General features: G+C 38.7%; 1 long non-coding RNA gene across 8 annotated transcripts; it reads left to right on the top strand.

Moving 5' to 3' along the window:
* The first annotated feature begins 1603 nt into the window (after positions 1 to 1603).
* On the top strand, positions 1604 to 20171 carry LOC114282740 (uncharacterized). 8 transcript variants are annotated; one of them, XR_003636354.2, is made up of 5 exons: positions 1604 to 1783; positions 2054 to 2119; positions 2366 to 2453; positions 2567 to 2651; positions 2761 to 3251. It is a non-coding gene; the product is annotated as an uncharacterized LOC114282740 (long non-coding RNA). The 8 variants fall into 8 exon arrangements; XR_014338294.1 differs by having other exon boundaries at positions 1770 to 1867; XR_014338290.1 differs by having other exon boundaries at positions 2366 to 2651.
* The last annotated feature ends 1990 nt before the right edge of the window (positions 20172 to 22161 follow it).

The following is a 22161-nucleotide window of genomic DNA, read 5'->3' as shown; positions in this document are numbered from 1 at the left end:
AATGGTGTGAGACTTTTTTGCTTTGGAAAGGCTAAATCATTATAAATTTTAAAAAAAAAACCTTAAGTCATTGTGAACAAATAACTTTATTTTCAATACTCTTAAATTTTTCATAAGGTGGTTACAAAAACTTCACTATATTATAAGAATAACATGATAATTTCTCAATAATAAATAAATAATAATAATAATAATAAAAAAAACAAGTATCAAATCCCGTCTAAGTCGTGGTATAATTTAGGAGAAATAACAGCACAATCGGATGATAAAAAAAATTATAAGTCAATGAAAAAATTTATACATTTTAATAATTAAAATATTATATATTTTTTATAATTTTATAATTTCTTTTACTGTCATCACTGTGCAATTATTTCTCTATAATTTATATACATAAAATATATAAATTTGCTATTAAAAAAAAAAAAAAGAAATGAAAGGTTGCGTTTGGTAGAGTTTTCTAGATATGATTTGATAATAGAGTTATATTTTGAGTTTGTGAATTTTGGAATTATGATTTGAGTGTGGAAAATTTGTTTGGTGAATGAGTTTTGAAAAGAATTTTGAATTGAATGGAGAATTTTTGATGTGACATATGATATTTGATACAAAAACATACAATTTATAACCAAACACACAACTCAAAGTTCTATTCAAAACTCATAAAAAAATTTAAAAGTTCGGAAAATATTTTTTTATTGAATATATAAAAATTAACAAGTGTCAAAAACAAAATGCACTATTCTGGTCAACCGGCCGGACGATCGGTGGGATGTCCGGTGGAACGACCGATTAGCCCAAATTTTCCCGTCTTGGACAGAGTTTTCAAAAGTGAGTGTGAAATTAATTTTTGAAAATCGTAAATAAATATCATGTGTAAATCAAAGCCTGAAACTAACGTTTCAAAGCTCTACCAAACAGAGCCAAATTTCTCATGTCATTTAGTTGGGGGAGGTAGGTAGATGAAAATACTCGGGAGAAACAATTTGCTAGCGGTTGGTAACATTTATGTTTTTTGTTTATGTTTATAAAAATTTTATGAATTGATTTTTGTTTATTTTTAGAAAAACATAAATTACAAACGCGTTTGATTTGAACAAAATATTTAAAAAATTTTAAAAACATAAACTAAAAAATATATTTGTTCAGGTCTAAAATATTTTTATTTATTTTTATTATTTATGACAATGGGATCACACACATTATAATTGAAAAAAATTAATTAAAAAAATAATTGAAAAAAAAATTAATTGGCAAAAAAAATATTTGAAAAAAAATTAATTGAAAAAAAAATTGTTTTAAAAAAATTAATTCAAAAAAAAATTAATTGAAAAAAAAATTATTTGAAAAAAAAATAATTGAAAATAAATTAGTTGAAAAAAAAATTAATTGAAATAAAAAATTTGAAAACTGAAACGTAAACTCATTTTTTGAGTTTCCGTTTTTTCCTCAAATTTATAAACTGAGACTACCATTTATAAATAAATAAAAAAATTATCAAACAAATTTTTATGACAATTTTTTAAAATTCTATAAATATAAATTGAAAACGAAATGGTTACCAAACACCTTTATAATCTCTCCCCCTGTAGTTTCGGTGTTTGGAGGTTGAAGGTGGTTGGTGGTACACTGGTTGGTGTTGCTCCCTCTCTCTCTCTTCTCTCTCTCTCCAAAAAATTTGTTTCAAGAGTAGTAGGTAGCTACGGACCAGCCAAACTTGCTCCTCGATCTTCTCTGCATAAGCCCATTTCACTGGTCTCTTTTTACTCCTATTTCAACTGAGGTCCTAGTAATTCCCATTTCTTATTTTTGTTGATTACGTTTTCAGATGCATAATTTAGTTCCAAAATCTTGAAGTTGTAGTAGAGTGAGCTTCCCATTAGAAATCTTTAATCTTTTTGAATATCAAAAACAACTGATTTTCTTGGACCATTATTGTGATGCGTGATTCCTGAATTGGGATTTATCTTTGATTTATAAATTTCATTTATACTTTCAAATTTATGGGATTTTCTTTGTTGGGTTTCTTCACTATTTGATTCTTTTTGTGCAGGGTTGTTGGCTCACTTTGATTGATAGCTCAAAAATGGCACTGGAAGTGGTCAATCCACATGAAGAGGTAATCCCTCTGCAATATATTTAGGCTGTGTTTGCACTATGATTTGGGTAAGGATTTGTGGACGAAAAAGGGAAAAAGTGAGGGAAATGTGAATGAAAATAACTTTTGAGCTTATCCCAATAATGAAATAAATAAATAAATAAAAGATAGAGATAAAGAAATGAGAAAAGACGAAGAAAGATTTCAGATCGTTTTGCCAGGTCCAGGTTATTATACTTGCTATTTAGCTGTTGTTAACATTTCCAGGTTGCTCTTGTTCATGGAATTTCCATGGGTGGAGGTGCATCTTTGATGGTTCCAATGAAGTTCTCAGTGGTTACAGAAAAGGCTCCGAGTATTTGATGCTTCTTAAATTTCAGTTTTTATGGTTGTAATTATTTTGGGCGTGAAATGCTAAATTTCCAATTCTGCACCATTTAACTAGACTTTTCGCTGGTGTGTGAATAGGTTTTTTCCACTCCAGAAGCAAGTATTGGGTTTCATACTGATTGTGGTTTCTCATACATGCTTTCTCATCTTCCTGGGCATTTGGGTAAGCATTCTCCTATCACTTGGGTACTGACATACATCATATCAGATTCTTTATTCATCTTATTAATACAGATGAAGTCATATTGATAACAGTGTGGATATGCATGCAGGGGAATTTTTTGCCTTGACAGGAGCGAGGCTGAATGGTAAGGAATTGGTTGCAATTGGACTAGCAACCCATTTTGTCCCTCTTGAGGTGAGTTTTCAACTCTCTTATTCAATTCAGTACCGCTACATCCACACAATTTTTACAATTGAGACTCTTACCGGTAAAAGTTTCCAAAAGAGTCATTCAGGCAAATTCAGGCAAACAAAATTGTGTGGATGAATCATTAATCTATTCAATTATAGTATTCTGCCATTTATTCATGCATGGGAACTTTGTTCATGGTACCAAGGCAAGCTTATATGAAGTATTAGACAGCTATAGATGCAAAAATTAGTGTTGGTTTCATAATGATAATAATAATAATAATAATGTCCCTATCGGATAAATGTTTGTGAACTATTTGCCTTGAATATGCATTGTCTTCCTACAGCCTGTAACAGTATTTATTATGACAACTATAAAAGGAGCATAACCTTTAACACTTGTACAAAATTTAATTGACTCGGCTGAAAAATGGTTGTCTTGTGTATGCGTACTATGATTATTATACACTGTTTGTGTTCTAACCATAAAATATGAAGACGTATCAATTGGGCTTAGTGGAATGCATGGAGGCATGTGAGTGTTCAATTAGTGTTCAACAACAATGTCATGGGTGAAGACAGTGATATCGAAGAACTTGACAAGCAGCACGAAACGGTGGCCTTAATTCTTACAACTATGAAGTATTTGGAACTAGACAACCGAATTACTAATGATTTGAGCATGATGAAGAAAAAAGTTCTTGATAATTTTGGAGCCGACTAGGTGGCGAAAACACAATACAAAATTAAGAAAGTAGTGATAATGGAGATGCGATAATGAATCATGAGCACGGGTGGCAATTGATGAATTGACCCTTTCAAAATTGCCACCGGTGAGGCTTCATTTCACCAGATGATTGGAATTAATTTAGTTCACTAAAAGACAAAATAAACTAAAAAATTAATAAGATAAAATGTCACATCCAAATTATAATTATTTTACTTTTTTCTTACAAAATTACAAAAAAAAGTAATAAATTCATCCTAAAACAGAATTTTTTTAGCCAGACCAAAATAATTAAAAAGTCAAAAGTCAAATTAAAAACGTTCTTCCCAGACGAAGGCTCAATACATCCTGTTTGACCGCCAGCTTTTTATTTAAAAAAATTAAAATATCACATCATACACATCATTCTATCACTTTTTTTTCCTCACAACTATTTATTTAACTAAAAAATTAATTCCAAACACACTAACCCTTTTTACCTCATAAAAAAGCCAATGAATTAAAAAATCACTAAAAAGAGTCAAGTTATCAAAGGAGTAGTGAAAGGAAACAACCAAAAAGGTTTTTTTTGAGGACATAGGAAACTTTATATTAATAAAAACAATAACAGTACATAAACAAGATCCCAAAGAGCCATCCTAACCAAACAACAAAACAAACAAACAAACAAACAAAAAACAAATCCGCCAAAAAAAAAAAAAAGCTGTAACCAAAGAAGGTTACAAATATTAAATCCAAGAAAATCCTATGGTCCTCACCCCTCAAACGGTGTGTACCACCATATGCAACCGATCATAAATTGACATAATTTTGTCACAAAATTTTGTATCAATCACAAAATATATAATCTCACCACAAATTAACATAATAAAAAAATATCATAATTAAGCCACAAATTTTTGTTACATGAACCACAAAATTTTGAGCATTTTTAATGTTAATTTGTAGCGAAATTACACATTTTATGATAAAATTACGTCAATTGTGGCAGGGTACATATGGTGCATACCCTTGGAGGGTGTGTGCCATCCGTTTCCAATAAATCCATCCCTAATTAATCCTCACACAAAAACCATAAAAAGCAAGTGGGCAAATTTTACCTAATTTCCCCTTGATTTCAATTTGATCCTTATTATTTCAAATGCAATACATTTGTCCTTTAATTTTTGATCTTGTGTCAAATTGATCCAATTTTTAACAATTGATCCATTTTTTAACAGAAAATTGTTACTCACATCCAAGCTAACTGAACAAACACATATTCAGCAAGAGCAAGCAGCTGCCAACACAGTTGAAACTTTTTCAAAAAAAGAAAAGAGGGAAGATAAGTAAATGGTTCATCTGCAATAGTAAAAACATTTCTTAAACTTATTAAAATCATTTTTTTAACTCATTCAAAAGCGTCTGATTGAGTTAAGAAAGGGAATTCCCCAACAATTCCTCATCAGAAAGCTGTGCCACCCTATTGCAACTAGGACAAACCATGTTGATATAAGGAACTTCCTTCTATTGTATTGCATATCACAAAAATAAATGAGCTTCTCTTTCAGCCTCTAAAATCAACAGTTAAACAAGTCTCAAAAACAGAATATGTACATATAAAGAGTAAACAAAGAGAGAAGCAGAACAATAGTCACAACGCTCGTCTTCTGCCAGCTGATTACTAAATCAAAAGATACACATAAGATATTACTATCATATAAATTCGCTATCTTCTTATTCTTATTATAATTAATGTGGTAGGTAATAATACTTCAATATATAGCATTATATTTCATTTCCAAATTCAGGACCTGAAAAATCTGAACTTGTCCCTCCAAAGATATATTTGACCCTTGCACAATTGTTTAGAACACTTTACTGCATAGTATTCACGAAATGGAAAAATTTCAGGGGATTCTTATAACTGGAAAATTCATTCTTCACTAATCATATCTTGTGGAAAGGCAGGGAAGGGTAAAGAGAGAAATTGAATGTTAAATTAACGGTTGGCAGTGAAGAATCGGAAAAAAGCAAAAAAAAAAACAACCCATGAGCTCAACAAAATACACCCTTGTCTTTGGTCAAGTAACATTCAGATTGTACATAAGCCAAGATAACTGAAGTAAGTGTAAAGATGTCTATTTGTTGCATTTTTCAACAAGAGCTTTTGGGTAAATTATACCGACTTCCTTTGACAATTGAAATAAATACAGTTAAGCATCTAGTTTGACATACTTACACCCTACTTTCTTATTGTTTAAAATCGCACAAGACACAAAAATGGATGATGTCATCAAAATTTTAATGGAAATAGAAATTGGCCTACATTACAAAATTACTCCAATTGAATCAAATTAGTAACACCTCCATGTAACATAACTGTATATACAATGTAAAAGTAGTTCAAAATGGACAAAGATTGAACCTAATCTTTTCACTTTGTTTCCAACAATTGTTTTATCCTCACAGCTACACCCTGGACTCCACCTAGTGATCATGCACTCTTCGACACTATTAACTCTCCAAACACAATGGAGAAATGACACCAACCATTTTTATCAATTATGAAGAACAATGTCTTTGTAACACAGTGTATTCGAGCTAGAAGACGATGGTAAGCAATGAAGCACGCACCATACTAACATCCCGATCTTACTACACAATATCCTAGAATAAGCCTTGAACAAACCAGGGAATGCTTCTCTCTTGGATTTCATGTACTTGCGTAGTTCCTCATAATTTTTGGTTACGGGGGCACTGGAGGAAATCAAGTGCTAATTTGTGACAATGTTTATAAACAAGAATCAGAGGGTTCTGTGAAGGGGGGAAGGAGGTGCAGAAGAGAGAGGGCGATAGATGGAGGTAGGGGTGGGCGTTGGGAGTGTTGAGGAGGTTGTGGTTGGTGCCTAGCCAGAAACTATGGAGAAAGGTGGGGGTACACAGAGGGAGTGGGGCAGGGGTTTGGAAATGGTAGAGGTGAAGAAGAAAACAAAGGGGTTTAGAGATGGTGTAGATGCCTTCATCAAAATAAGGCTCCAGAACCTAATGGATTTGATGGTCAGTGTTTTCGAACTACTTGGAGTATAGTAGGTCATGGTGTTATTCATGTTGTTAATCAAATTTTGAGAATGGTATTTTGACTACGTTAACAATCATTGCTCTGATTCCAAAATAACCTAATTTTAATTCCAAAGGTCCATATTTTGTCCAGTTTTCTGTAATTCTTCTTAGCAACAACACAAATGGTGATAAAGAAATCTCCAAACTAAAGATTAAAGAAGATATTTGGCAAATATCATGCTCACATAACTAATTTTCAAATATACAAACCAAGATACTCTTAGAAAATACAACTAAAATTAACTCCAGAAAGAGATAATGGCATAGGCTGAACTTTTCAGTATTCAAGGCATTCTCAAAAGACATACATACTAGAATTGAAATAGAAGTTGCTTAGAGCTATCAATATAATGGATTTAACAAGCATAAACCTAAGCAATAATGAATACTCTAATAAGGTGCAAAAGGTACATCTTGCCTGCACTCGTTCTTCTTTGATTTTTATAAATTATATCAGATCCTTGGTTCTTTCAGTCCGCTTCACTTTCATCGCACAGAATCGATCGCTTATAACCTCATCACAAAAATCTGCCCCTTTATCAAGCAAGACTAGGCTCTCCATGTAAGTATCCACATCAAATGAATACCAACAATCGCAATCTATAGTACCTTGGACACCAAGATATATAATTCGTTTGCTCTGAGGGTCATAAGAAACCAAATATCCCTCCCTCGTCCCCAGAAGAACTTCACCATTCTTTCTCATCCCAATTGGCTTCCTAAAAATCCTCTAGAAAGATCAATTCTAATTTGCCTAACCCAAGAATTTGCCACACCATACTGTTTCATCATCCATATCGAACAATGGGGGGGTTCACCGTAAGATTTACAATGCTGGATCAGACAAAGGGTTTCACCAAACACTACAAGGCTCATCTTTTGCATCAATTTGTCCTCACCAGCGATACCCTCCGGAAATGAAATCTCCCCAAACACCTCATCGTTCATGTCGAATGACACAATCAAATTTCAAAAAATCCCACCATGACCAAAATTATAATCTCATATTTTTGTGTTAAATACTGATAAAAAGAAAAAACCAAAGAATGACAAATAGTAACAGTGAAAAAAATATGAGATTATAATTTTGTGTTAAATAACATCATCAACAATCCACCCAAGTCCTCAATCTCTTGGGCCCAGTCTGTGGTGGAAAGGTCAATCCAACCACGATGCTGGATTGGGCCGAGCCACAGGACCTGACCTTTGGATAGGATCCAAAAGGAGGCCGAACCCACACAAAGATATCATATTGGGCCAGACCATCTCTACATGCCATCCCGTAGAGGGCCGAGCTAAGGCACAACAATGCCGAGCCAGAGGAACACACTAGAGAAACGTGGAAGTTGTGAGTACATGCATATGCAAATGGCCACCTCAGCTGGTCCCCTACACCTAGAATCATGGAAACAGTTAATCAAAAGAATATGGTTTGTTATCAGCATGACTACAATGAGTATATGCACCCTATAACAACTACCAGATGGTCCCCTACCTAGGGTAATGCTAAAAGGAAACTAGGCAGTACCAAGCTCCATGAAACCATCTTGGGCAAAAAGCAAAGGCTTGAATATAAACCACACTTACTTCACATTGAAGGCGACTGATCTAAACAAAACCCTACTCACTGAAACTCAACTCTCTACACTTAGAGAGCATTTTACTTCGTCTCTGATTACTCATTCCCACACCAGAGGGGTTATCCAGCCAACCCCGGCCGGGCAGCTCTTACGGTGCTCCTTGCTGCAGGGCCTCAGTCCCTGGATAGTCCAATCGAGTGCAGAGCTCCAACCCACGATCATCTAGTGCAGTATTTGGTACGCACAACTAGTACGGTGAGCGTGGATCGCTTTGTCTCTGAGTTCTACACTCGATTTCGACGATGGGGATTAAGGACATCCCACATTCTACACAGACTCCACAGATGGAGAAGACAAAGGACAAAGGCTTAGCACTCCCAATAGTCTTAGAAGAACAAACCAGAAACAATAACCGAACCCCCGAATCTGTTGAGCATCGATTGCCCTTCGTTGGAGGTTCTTCTCATCACTTTCTTCTGGAGAAGGATTACAGGGATCGAATCATAGACTCCAAGGGAATGGAGATACAGGAGCTGAAAGCGCAACTCAAAAGGGTGATAGGTGATCCGACGGAGAAGAGGACTGACACAGAGCCCTCTCGCCTACGACAGAGAAGCTCGTCCAGAGAACCACCAGTGAAGAAGATCCCCAGAAATGAGTCTGGGCAGCAGAGCCAGCTAATCCCTGTACAAAGTAAGGCGGCGAGTAGCCCCACAATACAGGAGAAGAGTTTAAAGACAGACAGTTAGCCAGCAAACAGAGTACCCACCTCAAGACCTTCGTACTTGGCTGATTGGCAACAACCAAAATAAGTAACATCGAGATCACCCAGACCGTAACATCCACCAGAGAGAGCACCGAGCGTTAGATAGGCTTGTCTCCTCCCCATTCTCCTCAAAAATCGAGGCCATAAGACCTCTCAAAATATTCACCCCGCCAAAGTTCACGTCGTACGATGGGAAGTTCGACCCATTGACGCACATCAGCCATTATAGATAGATGATGTCCCTATGGAGCCGAGACGAAGCTCTGATGTGCAAAGTATTCCCGTCTAGCTTGGGGGAATCTGGACTTCGATGGTTCGATCGGTTCATCAGCAACTGGCTGGAATGGCGGTCACCCTGAATCAGTTCATTAGTAAGTCTTCAGATCAAATGAAGCCCTTATTCCAGCTACTGAGGAAAAAGGCTGCGTTTGAATGGGGTCCTGAATGCACCGAAGCATTGCAAGACCTCAAAAGATACTTCATTACACCACCTCTCATGTCCACTCCAGAACCAGGTGAGGAGCTATACTTATGTCTAGCAGTCTCGGATCACGCCGTAAGCACGGTATTGATTCGAGAGGTTAACAAGGAACAAAGGCCAGTGTACTATGTTAGCAAGACTCTACTAGATGCCGAGACACGGTATCTACCCTTGGAAAAGTTAGTTTATGCACTGCTCATCACCTCAAGAAAGATGCAGTATTACTTTCAGGGTTACACCATTAATGTCCTCACTGAATTCCCTCTTAGATTTCTCTTTAGCTGAGCTAATTTTTCCGGTCGAACAACGAAATAGATGGTAGAACTTGGTGAGTTTGACATTCGATATCAACCCATAACAGCAATCAAGGCCCAGGTCCTGGTAGATTTCGTCGCAGAATTCGCTTCCACCCAGAGCATCGAGCCTGAGAACTTCGGTTCGACATAGGTGCCACGTACCACCGAACTAGGAAAGCAATGCACTTCAGAAGCATGGAAACTCTTTATTGGAAACATCTGGCAGCTCTATGTCGACGGATCAACCAATAACCGAGGCTCGGGAGTAGGGGTAGTACTTGTATCACCAGAAGGCTTTATTTGGGAGCAAGCTCTTAGGCTTGGTTGGAAGACTTCTAACAATGAGGCAGAATATGAAGCACTATTGGCTGGATTACGCAGTGCCAAACACTTCAGTGCAGAGCAACTCCTGGTTTTCAGCCATTCTCAATTGGTGGCAAATCAACTTACTGGGGTTTACGAAGCACGAGACGAAAGAATGGCCATGTACGCAGGCAAGGCGAAAGATCTACTCAAAAAATTCTGATCCATACGAGTGGAACAAATCAGTCGGGACAAAAACAGCCATGCCGATGCTCTGGCCTGCCTCGGCTCATCGGTAAATGCCAAAGACGCTAGAAAAGGTTGGGTTGAGTTTGTGCCAGAACCAAGCATTGCATCTCCAGTCCTCTGCAGTAACCTAGAGCCAAGTTGGATGGACCCGATACTTGGTTTTCTGAAATCTGGCACTCTCCCCAAAGATAAAAAGGAATCCAACAAAATCTGACATAGGTCAGCTCGGTTCTAGGTCTTACCATCTGAGAAACTATACAGACGCTCCTATCTCGGTCCTTATCTTTTGTGTGTGCATCCAAATCTGGTTGAAAATGTTCTTTATGAAATTCACGATGGGATTTGTGGATGCCACGTTAGTGGAAGATCATTGGCGCACCAAGCCCTCACTCATGGGTACTGGTGGCCACAGATGCAACAAGATGCACAATAGTATATTCAGAAGTGCGATAAATGTCAGAGGTTTGCTCCACTAATTTATCAGCCAGCCAAGACTCTCACTCCACTCACCAGCTCATGGCCCTTTGCCCAATGGGGTATGGATATTGTTAGACCGTTGGCACGAGGCATTGGGCACTGGGAACAGACGATTCTTCATCGCCACAACCGACTATTTCACTAAGTGGGTTGAAGTCGAAGCACTAGCAAGTATCAAAGAAATGGACACAAAGCGGTTTGTCTTGAGGAACGTCGTGGTCCGTTTCGGCATCCCGCGGGTACTGATTGCAGACAATGGAACACAGTTTGACGGAAAGATCTTCAGAAAGTTTTGTGCCGACCTCAGAATCGAATACCAGAACTCTTCTCTAGGCTACCCACAAAGTAATAGGCAGGCAGAAACGTCGAACAAAATCATCATCAACGAAGTAAAGAAGCGGCTCGAACATGCAAAAGGAAAATGGGATGAAGAGTTACCCCACGTGCTATGGGCTTACTGAACCACAGCACGACGTTCAACGGGGAAAACACCTTACTCCCTAACTTATGGAATGGAGGCTATTATCCCACTCGAAGTTGGTCTCCCAACCCTCCGATCTGAACTGTTTGAAAGCACGAGTAATGAGGAAGCTATCGCACAAGCACTTGATATGGCAGAAGGCCGAAGGGAAGCAGCACTGATCAGACTTGTAGCATATCAGCAGCAGCTCATCAAGAGTTTCAACCAAAAAGTTTTTCCAAGGCAATTCACACCTGGAGAACTGATTTTGAGGAAAGTTATGGATCACAAAAGGGTGCCTGGCAAAGGAAAACTTGGGCCTAACTGGGAAGGTCCGTACAAAGTCACAGTTGTTGCTGGAAATGGAGCTTACTACCTAGAGGATCTCAAAGGCAGAGCCATACTTCGGCCCTGGAATGTAGCAAATCTCAAGAAATACTATTGTGGACTCGCCTTTTTTCGCACTCCCACCTTTTGGAAAGGGTTTGAAAAGAAGGCCTTACAGTTCGGACTCTATCTATGGTTCTGAATCTAGTCTCACAAATGCAATGTGAAATTGATAATCACCAAAGTGTCCAAATCCGGCAAATCGTTTTGAAAAATTGATTTTGAATCAAAAAGTGCCAAAATTGGACTGCTTTTCTAGATACAGAGTCGCCACCTAAATTTTTTATTTTGAGGAAATTTAGGAAACCCTGACTCGTGCCAAAAGCCACGTGTCCGTCATCGCCAAAGTTGTCTCGGCTCGGGAACTTGGGTACGAGAGGGGAAGGTCCTGAAATGAGCAACCCCACTCACCCGATCAAAGATCGGCCTCTACTAATCATGATATGATGTTTTATAAACATTATGCGTTCTTATTCCGGTTATTAAACTAGCTTTATTATGTGATGCACACAAGTAAGTATAGACTAGTCGCGAGACTTGGAACAATTCAACTTATATTTGTTTGCGAAAATGGTTTGAATTTGCCACCCTCAAATGGGCTTAGAAATGCGGATTTGCCACCAAACATAGTGAGCTTAAAACATGATTTTGCCACAACAAAGTGGGCTTGAAACTCACATTCATTAAATTGTTCCAATTCAAACAACAAAGCCTTCATCCACAGGCTTTCATGCAGTTTAGCAAGTAAGCACATAGCCTCGTGGCAAGCATGCGAGACATGGCAACATGGCAATCACACTCATGCAAGTATGCTAAAGCATAAAAGCTTATCGAGTACTCCAAGCCAAAACAAAAACTAGTTAGAAAAATGCACGATCCTAACTATGTTAAGTGTCTAATGCAACATATGCAATATGCAATAAATAGGCTCAGCTACTATATGGCATATGATTCAACTTGATAACATGCTATTTAAACACGTATTCATCGAAGTATTGAAATGATGATGCAATTTGAATGATGCGCCGAGCCTCAGTGCATGCAAGACAAAATGAATGGATACAAACATGCAAGCATAAGGTATGCTAATTAAAACATATCCCTAATCTAACCATCGAAAGTGAGTAAATAAAAGGGAGAAAGACGTGAGGTTGGAAGACATACACACACGCACGCACACTTATTACAATATTTATGCCTTCGTGAAGGAGGGTCCGAATAAATAAGCTTAGCAACTAGCTACGCTAATTAAGCTAAGCTATTACAAAACAAATTAATTAACTACTCTAGGCTAATTATTACAAATTGTATTAAACTAATTAATTAAATACTTACAACACTATTAGCTACAACTAACTACTAAAGCAATTAAACGGCCTCGAGGGACGAGGGATGCACGCATGCTCGGATTCTCCTCCCGAAAATGCCACCGCCTTACCTTTGCAGCCTCTGTTTGCACATGCTTGAACACCAATAGTGCTGACAACTTCTAGAACACCTCTGCTCCAACTCAGGAACACACTTGTGCAAAATTTCATTTCTGGCCAGTCGGCTACCTTTGGTGGCCGGTTGGTTGCTGCTGGTGGCCGGTCAGCCACTACCGGTGGCCGGTCGGCCACCCGTTCCCTGAACTTCCTTTTTTTGCTACAACAGAGAGCAAACAAAGGCAAAGTAGTGTATTCTCATGGAGTGTATGTACTGTTACTCTCCTTATCATTACACAAGCTCAAATGAGTGTAACTTTTGGTCCTCAAACCATCAACCAAGCATTTTCAATGCATGATGGCTAAGGAACCAAACTTGTACAAGCTTAATGAGTGCAAAATAACACTCAACAAAACAACGGCCCTATCATGTATGATCAAGGGTGATGGCAACCAAGGAAAGTGGCACGTTTCATCACTTTGAGTATGAAACGTCCCATTTTCCTCGTGTTCGAATTAACGTCCGATCCGAACACATGCAATGCAACACATAAGATGCTTAGCTTGCCTCTTTTACTTGTTCATTTTTATTTACTCATTTTAGCTTACCAATCCATTCTTTAATTGATTAGTCCAAAAGGTGAGAGTCCTCTAATTGAAAGTAGGCTTAAATCATAAGTGTCTTGAGCATGAAAGAGACCTCATGCCGTTGATAATGAACTCCCGAAGGAATTAAACCATTAAGCATGAATATCTCCATTTCATACTCAAGCCAACAAGGGGTTCAAAACCACTTTCAAAATAAATGAAAGAGTGAAGAATAGAGGAAGATTGCAAATATTTCAATGCTGAAATGGAGTGCAAAATGACACTAAAACATGCAAGCAACTCATGCAATTCATGCTAAAAAACCTAAAACATTAAGCTAGTGAAGCCTCTTTACACTACAGCCACACAATACAAGCCTCAAAGGACCAAACCAGCTCAAAACAGAGCTGAAACTAGTCAAAACAGTAGCAAAAACATGTTGAGATTAAGGTTCAAAATGCTAGAAAAACATGCTCACGTGTTAAGCCATCTAGGCATGCAAACAAGACACAATGAAGGGAGGCTACCCCTTTCAATTTTGGACTTCAAAATAAGGTTTTTACCACTGAAATAACTCTGAATTTCAGTGGTTTAAAGGCCCAAAAAGTTTAGTTTGAATATGCTAAAAGATGGTACAAAAGTCTACACAATTAAGCAACAAGAAGGGTGGATCACCCCTTAGCACAAAATAGCCTCAAACCATCATGTTAAGCCTAAAAAAACAGAGTTTTTTGTAGTTGAAAACCAGCTCAAAAACAATACAAAAGGATGGCAAAATAAGTAGTCAAAGCAAGTATACTAAGCAAGTGAACTACCTCTTAAAGCTCAAGCACAAAATAACCTCAAATTCCATCTCAAACCTCTTTCAAGAGCTCAAACTAAACTCCAAAGAACCTCAACTCAAAGGTAAGAGTGTTTGGTTAAGGCTTGATGTCCAAAGGTGTAAAGAAACAAGACTTTAAGGAAAAAAATAAGAAGAGAAAGAGAGAATTCTAGAGAGAGAGAGAAATTTGATCTAAATTTTCTAACCCCTCCAAATGGGGGAGAGCACCCCCTATATATAGAAAACCAAGGTTGAAGCTTGAAATCGTCTTACCATACACGTGTATAAAGATGCACTTCAGTGAACAACAGCTGGCACAATTGGCAAACAAATATCTGAAAAATGAGAAAAATGGCCGTCGGCCACCACTGGTGGCCGACCGACAATCAATGTAGCCGACTGGCCAACAACATAGCTGACCGGCCACCACTGATGCCCGGCAAGCACAAGTCATGGCCGATAGGCTATGGGGCTAGTCGACAGGTCACCCTCTCCTCCAGACTTGAAACAACAAGCTCTTGGTCCACAACCAAGCACAAAGCAGATAAGGTTCAAAGGCTCAAAGACGAGGCGATCGGCCAAGATCTTCGGGCACTCAATACGAACACGAGCATGAGCATACAAAATCATCGAGTGTTCAAACGACGACGTCCAAGTCTCGAGGACGGTCAAAAATGAGGGGTCTACAACTATCAATAGAATTATCCCCTAACTTCTCTATCATAATGTAAAGACATTTATCTTTTGACCAATGCAAATGCCTCCCCACTTCTCTCAAATTTATCAAATTTTTGTAATCAGTTTTGGTGTTCACCAAACGGAAATAGCTTTGATGTTTATCAAACGGAATTAGCTTTGGTGTTTACCAAGCGGAATTAGATTTGATGTTTATCAAACGGAATTAGCTTTAATGTTTATCAAACGGAATTGGCTTTGATCTTAACCCAAACGGACTTAGTTTCAGAACGACTGAACGGGATTTAATTTTAGTCAGCACTCAATCATACCAAGTGGAATTGCTTGGTGGAATTATGTTTAGCAACTAAATTGGACTTTAGCCAAATGGAATTGCTTGGTGGAAACCATACTAACATATTTTAAATAAACATCTCTGAGTCCACAGAATTTCTTAAGTATCGTCGCATCAACACTTCAGTATTGCTGCATACAAACAATGTTAGAACAAACTTGACTAAACTATATCAAGAGTAAACTTCCAATACACTTGTGCTATCGAAGTTGCAACAGACTTAAGCAGTTCTGCCTAAAGAGCACAATCTTTAGTATCAATCTTACTTAGCTCCAGGTGGGAGCAAACAATTGTTTTTTAGAACCAACCTGGACCTAAGTAAGACCCTCTCCTTTCATTACAAAACCAAACACAGTTGTACAACATATTCGTTAACCAGACCGAGCATCTATTTGGCCTAGAGGTCCCAACAGTGCTTGGCCGGGGGCAAACAATACAGATAACATTCAGACATAAAAGCAAGAAAGCATCAGATTGCAAAATCAAAAGGAAAATTCCATCATCCAACAAAGGCACAGCTGGCCTCACAAACAGTAACAAAAAAGAAGAAAATTGTCTTGGCAAATATAAGGAGGCAACTCATCAGGAAGACCGAGCCCCAGTATAGCAGAAACATGAAAACAAAAGAAAGAGAGAAAAAGTAAGAACTTCGAATCATTCCAAAGAAGACTTTAACTTTCATCAACAGGAGGAACCTCTGGAGCAACGTCTACAATCTTTTCCAGGCCATCTTTGGGAGGAAAAGTAGAGGCAGCTCCAACTTCCTAAAAAGCAGAAACTTCCTTAACCACATCTCCCACAGCTTCAGTTTCCAGGGTTCCACCCCGTTCAACGTTCACTGTCTCGTTGGCAACATCGCTCTCCTGAGTCTTGATTGCAGAATCAATTTCCGAGGAAACCTTAGTTGGAAGAATTGCAGGGGTAGCAGCAATCTTTGGACCCAAGGACCTTGAGGGAACAGGGATATCCTGAAACAAGAGAGACCCTTCAGGAACTTGAGCAGCGGCCAACGCACTTGACTAACCCTTCAGAAAGAGCTTGTCCCGCAGCACCAGCACCTCTTCTTTGTAAGCAGCCCCAGCCTCATCCCAACCTTGCTGCCAATACTTAGCCTCCAATGCAGAACGTTCAGCAGCCATCATCGCAATAACAGCCTCCAACTCTGTCACATTTCCTTCAAATTGGGCCTATACCCCAATGGCAGCTTCCTTTGACTTTTCAGCTGAGATAACAACCTTGCTCAGTCGGAACACCTCCCTCTCGACAATTCTACATCCTTCTTTCTCGACCTCCAAGCTCACTGACAATCTCTCAGCATTCATAGCAGCCTCCAGTACGGCCTTCTCGAGTTCCTCTGCTCTGGTGATTGACAGGTGCATCCTTTGAATACAGTACAACGGATAGCAAGGTATTAAAGGAAAGAAAATAGTAGCATAACACCAAGCAAAAAAAGAAAAAAACTCACAATAGTCGTCATTTGAAGGGTCTCCTTCAGAACTGGAATATCGTGGGCCCCGTTATGATCAGCCATGTCCACTGGCATTAACAAGGTCTTGGTCAGGTCAAAAGCAAAGTCTTTGGAAGTAACAACCGAATCTGAGGTAGAAATGGGCCTGCCCTGATGCAACATTAGCGGTTCCCACTTCTCAAATGACTCATTTTCAACAGGATCTTCAGAAGCCTCCCCAACTACCGCCTTACCGGTCTCCCTCCTCCTCCTCTTCGCTCTTGCAGCAACCGAAGTAGAGAGTTCGGCAGCGGTAGCATGAGTTCTAGAGGCTCCAATCTGTAACTTCACATCCATGAGGCACTTCGTTTCGGCCTTCACCGAAGGAACCTCCAAATCGTCAGAGGAGCCGAAAGCCTCCGCTTCCAAATCTACCAGTACCCTCCTTTTTGACATAGACCCACCCCCTGCAAAACTGGGGGCAGGAGAAGGTGTCCTCTCAGATGGCACACCTTGGCTTTTGTGGCGATTCGTAACCAGAGGGGTAAAGGATGTATCAGTCTCAATATCGGAATCCAGAAGAGACGCAACAAGCCTTGCTTTCTTCAGGATGGTGGAACGATAAGTCGCTTGGTAATCTAATAGCTCGGGCGCGGATCTCTTCGTGTACCTCAAAACAGCTTTGATGGCCTTAGTATTCTCTCGGTTCGGCCTGCACTAAAAACAAGAAGCCTCTGTAGAAAAGAAAGGCAACATTAGAGTAACATTCAAATCAAGGCAAAGAGCACAGAAACACTAGAAAGAAAGACTAGAACCTGGGTAGCCATCCTTCTGGGGCATCCGCTCGGATTGGAACTCAGTACCAGCAGGAAACTCCCAATTACCACCGCCTTGTAGAAAATCATCATTATGTTTGTCTGAATTAGGTAAACCAATCACAAGATGTCAATCAACTGAACGAACACGAAGGTAGTACGTGCTGTGATCCTTGTTATGTGAAAGAGTATAGCAACCCAAAATGTCCCAAACGTCCAAATTTAAACCCAACCGCCTGTTAAGAGTAGAGACGCCGCAAACGACTCGGAATAGATTAACAGACACCTGCATAGGGGGTAAGCTAAACTTGGTGCAAGAATCAACGCACCAAAGGGTCGAGGGGAAACAGAACCCCTCCCTTAACAATGGCCACAACTGGGAAGGCGACAGTACTCCTAGTGCCCATGCGCTTGGCGTCAATCTTAGCCAGCGAAAGGGTCACATCATCAGGGATACTATAGTCTTGGCAAAACATGGCCATAGCCTCAGGGGTATCAACTAATGATCGAAACTTCCCTATTAAATAGACCTAATGGGACAAAGATAAAACTCAGACAACAAGATGCTAGAGACATTGGCGCAAAGGCCAAAGAGAACGATCAAAACAGAAAAAGACAGGAAAATAAGAGTCTCAAGAGAACTTACAGAGATCGGAACATCAGTGATAAGTAGGTGGCGCTGAAACGAGAACGACAGTGGAACGTCTGGACAGAGCACCAACGAGACTAACTCAGAAGAACGGAAAGGGTTTTGGACTCTCCAAAAGTTTGAAAACAGATAAAGGGGTTTTGATTGATAGATCTATAGCATTTATTGCACCAGCCGACGTGAAGGTACACGAATCGCGACCATCAGTATAGAATCGACGCACTATCTCTATGCACTAGTACCACGCTGCCACGTGTCGCCATGAAAGGACATATGCAGGGGGCGTGTATCAGGTTTAAACCGTCACCAAGACCGAGCTGGGATGGATCCGAAGCGACGCGACGCTTGGAGTGCAAAGCAATAGCTCCCCTTACGGGGAACCTTAGCGCGAGCTAGGGGGAAAATGAACGGGCTAAATATGAAATGGGTCGAATCCAAGCCTTGAGCTAGCCCAATCCATTAGACTCAAGACCTAAGAAGCAAGATAAGCAAGCAGACCAGTCAGTTCAGCCCAATTGCATCATCAAAAATCCACCCAACTCCTCAAGCACTTAGGCCCAGCCTGTGGTGGAAAAGTCAGTCCAGCCACGATGCTGGACTGGGCCGAGCCGAAGGACCTGACCTTTGGATAGAATCCAAAAGGAGGCCGAGCCCACACACAGATATCATATTGGGCTGGTCCATCTCTACAAGCCATCCCGTAGAGAGCCAAGCGGAGGCACAACAATGCCGAGCCAGAGGAACACACCAGAAAAATGTGGAAGCTGTGAGTCTATGCATGTGCAAATGGCCACCTCAGTTGGTCCCCTACACTTAGAATCATAGAAACAATTAATCAAAAGAATGTGGTTTGTTATCAGCATGACTACAATGAGTATATGCACCCCATAACAACTACCAGATGGTCCCCTACCTAGGCCAATGCTAAAAGGAAACTAGGCAGCACCAAGCTCCATGAAACCATCTTGGGCAACAAGCAAGGGCTTGAATATAAACCACACTGACTTTACATTGAAGGTGATTGATCTAAACAAAACCCTACTCACTAAAACTCAACTCTCTACACTTAGAGAGCATTTTACTTCTTCTCCGATTACTCATTCCCATACCGAAGGGGTAATCCGGCCAACCCCGGCCGGGTAGCTCTTACGGTGCTCCTTGTGCAGGGCCTCAATCCCTGGATAGTCCAATCGAGTGTAGAGCTCCGACCCACGATCATCTAGTGCGGTATTTGGTACGCACAGTTTGGAATAGTATTTGGAAACTAATAATGTTATTTAAAATCAAAATTTCGCTACTCCAACATGATCACTTGCGCACTAATAGTCTATTAGATGGATAGTTCATGAGAGCCTTTTATGTGCTAGGGCCAAAGGGCTACTTCAATTCATTGTAGAAACTAATTACATTATTGTTTTTAATGCTTTTCATAGGAAGTAAATTCATCATTGCAAGTCGGAGCAGCTTCTTCTGGACAGCCTAGTTCTAGCACAAGGGTTCAAAGCCTCATAGCTTCATTTTGTATACTGAGATGCCAATTTTATTGCAAATACCTTAGCCAAATATACAGTTCAACACACATCCCTAGCTATAGAAATAAATATAACTCCTCTGTTTTTGAAGCCTTTTTTTATTGTTGGATATGTTGGTGCTTCTCAGTTCAAATATGTATCTAAACCTAAACTTTGTACTAAGTTAATACAAATATCCTTTGTATGAAGTAAATGGTTCATCTACAATAGTAAAAACATGTTTTAAACTTATTAAAATCATTTTTAAGTCATTCAAGAGCATCTGATTGAAGTAACAAAGAGAATTCCCAATAATTCCTCATTACAACTAGGACAAACTATGTTGATATAAGGACTTCTGTTGCATATCACAAACACTTTGGCCTTTTTATGTTTCAAGTTTTTTCCACTTTACTTCTAAGGCCAACTTCTATTCAAAATTGGACAGAAAATGCTACAATAACTGTCACATAACATAAAAAATATATTATTATATTAGAATTTAAGTTTATATTAGAAGTATAAGTCATTTATAATAAAATATGTTTATGTCATGTAACTAATAATGTGTTATTTTCTGTTTAATTTTTAACAAAAATTAGCTTTAGTAATAAAGTGGGAAAAACTTGAAATATGAAGGGTCAAAGTAAGAAAAAAATAAATTTGAAAGGCCAACGTAGGAAAGTAGCTAAACAGAAAGGGAGCTAAGTGTAATTTACCCTTTAAAAAAAAGGAAAAGAAAAAAAAAAGGAGCAAATAATTCCCATAATCAATTGATCAATAAGACTACTAAATCAAAGGAAACACATTAGATATTACTGCCATTAATTATTTTTATACTTCAATATATAGTATTATTATTCTTTTTTCCAAATTCAGTAGTTAAAAATTTGAACACTGCTCAAGAATCAAGATATATGTCCCTCCAAAGACAATATTTCACTTTTGCACAATTGTTTACAACAATTTGCTACATAGTATTGCCAAAAAAAAAAATTCAGGGAATTCTTATAACTAGAAAAAATTCATTGTCCACTAATCAAATCTTGTGAAAATTTTCTATAAATAATTGTGACTAAACAAATCAAACATCATTGGAAAGTAAATTATAGAATTGTGGATTTAAGAATGAAATGCAGCATATAACAAGAAAGTAACAACTATTGGAAATCAATAAACACGTTCTTCACTTTCATAGTCAAGTAAAGGAAGGCTCTCCGTGTAAAAGAATATTTTATAAGGCCATCGTGGCAATTTAAGGTCCCTATGAAATTGGTTTTTAGGGTCATAGGAAACAAAATTGCCTGTTTGTCTTTCAACAAGAATTTCACCATTCTTCACGGATCCAAAAGGAAATCCAATTGTGTTCCTTAAACTACTGTTTAGCCCAAGAGTTCACAACACCATATTCCTTCATAACCCACATGTCCCATTTTGTTGTAGTTGGATCCTGGACAACCAAGGCAATCGAGTGTTGGAACGCCAAAATGGCAGTGCAATGTCCATCAAACAAGGCACGATAATTTCCCCAAATATCTCATCCGTCAATTGGAACGACATAATCACCAATTTTTCCATCTACGGGGAACCCCATTAACAAAGGGACACGGCCCCATTTGGGAATAATAATGCAGTATCCTACCCAGAAACATGTCACCAGTCCTCTTTCTCCAAGAATTTGTGCTCATGCTATAAACTTAACACTTGGATTTTTAAATTTTCCATATGCAATTTGCACCAACTTATAATCACTGATTTGAGGAACAAAGCCAAACCCGAAAAACATTCCATACTGGTAAACTCTGAACTTCAATTTTGTGAGGATCTTTAATTTTCAGATCAAAGGGTTCCACAGAATTATATTAAATGAAATGTTTTTTCCAACATCTAGGAGGCACACTAACCCATTAGAACAACCAGAAACAAAAACATAATTTTCTGAGCATTTGGGGAAAAACTCTCTCTTGAACTCCAACAATGTTTCGCAACAACAAAATGAATAATAAAAATATTTTTTAGTATCAGATTGGATGATGAGTTAGGAGGGTCTTATTATCATCATTGATTGAATACTCTGGGTTGTGAGTGACATGAAGATGCTTGGTGATGAAGAAAGGTTCAGCTATTAAAGATCGCCATGATTTGCAAACACACCTGCATTGGCCGAGTGTTTTGAGTGGTAGTCTCCCCAAGATTTCCATAAT

The sequence above is a fragment of the Camellia sinensis genome, chromosome 8 (assembly GCF_055761805.1).
Source record: "Camellia sinensis isolate YWXY chromosome 8, ASM5576180v1, whole genome shotgun sequence".
NCBI lineage: Eukaryota > Viridiplantae > Streptophyta > Magnoliopsida > Ericales > Theaceae > Camellia > Camellia sinensis.
This window is presented reverse-complemented; position numbering and strand designations above follow the sequence as displayed.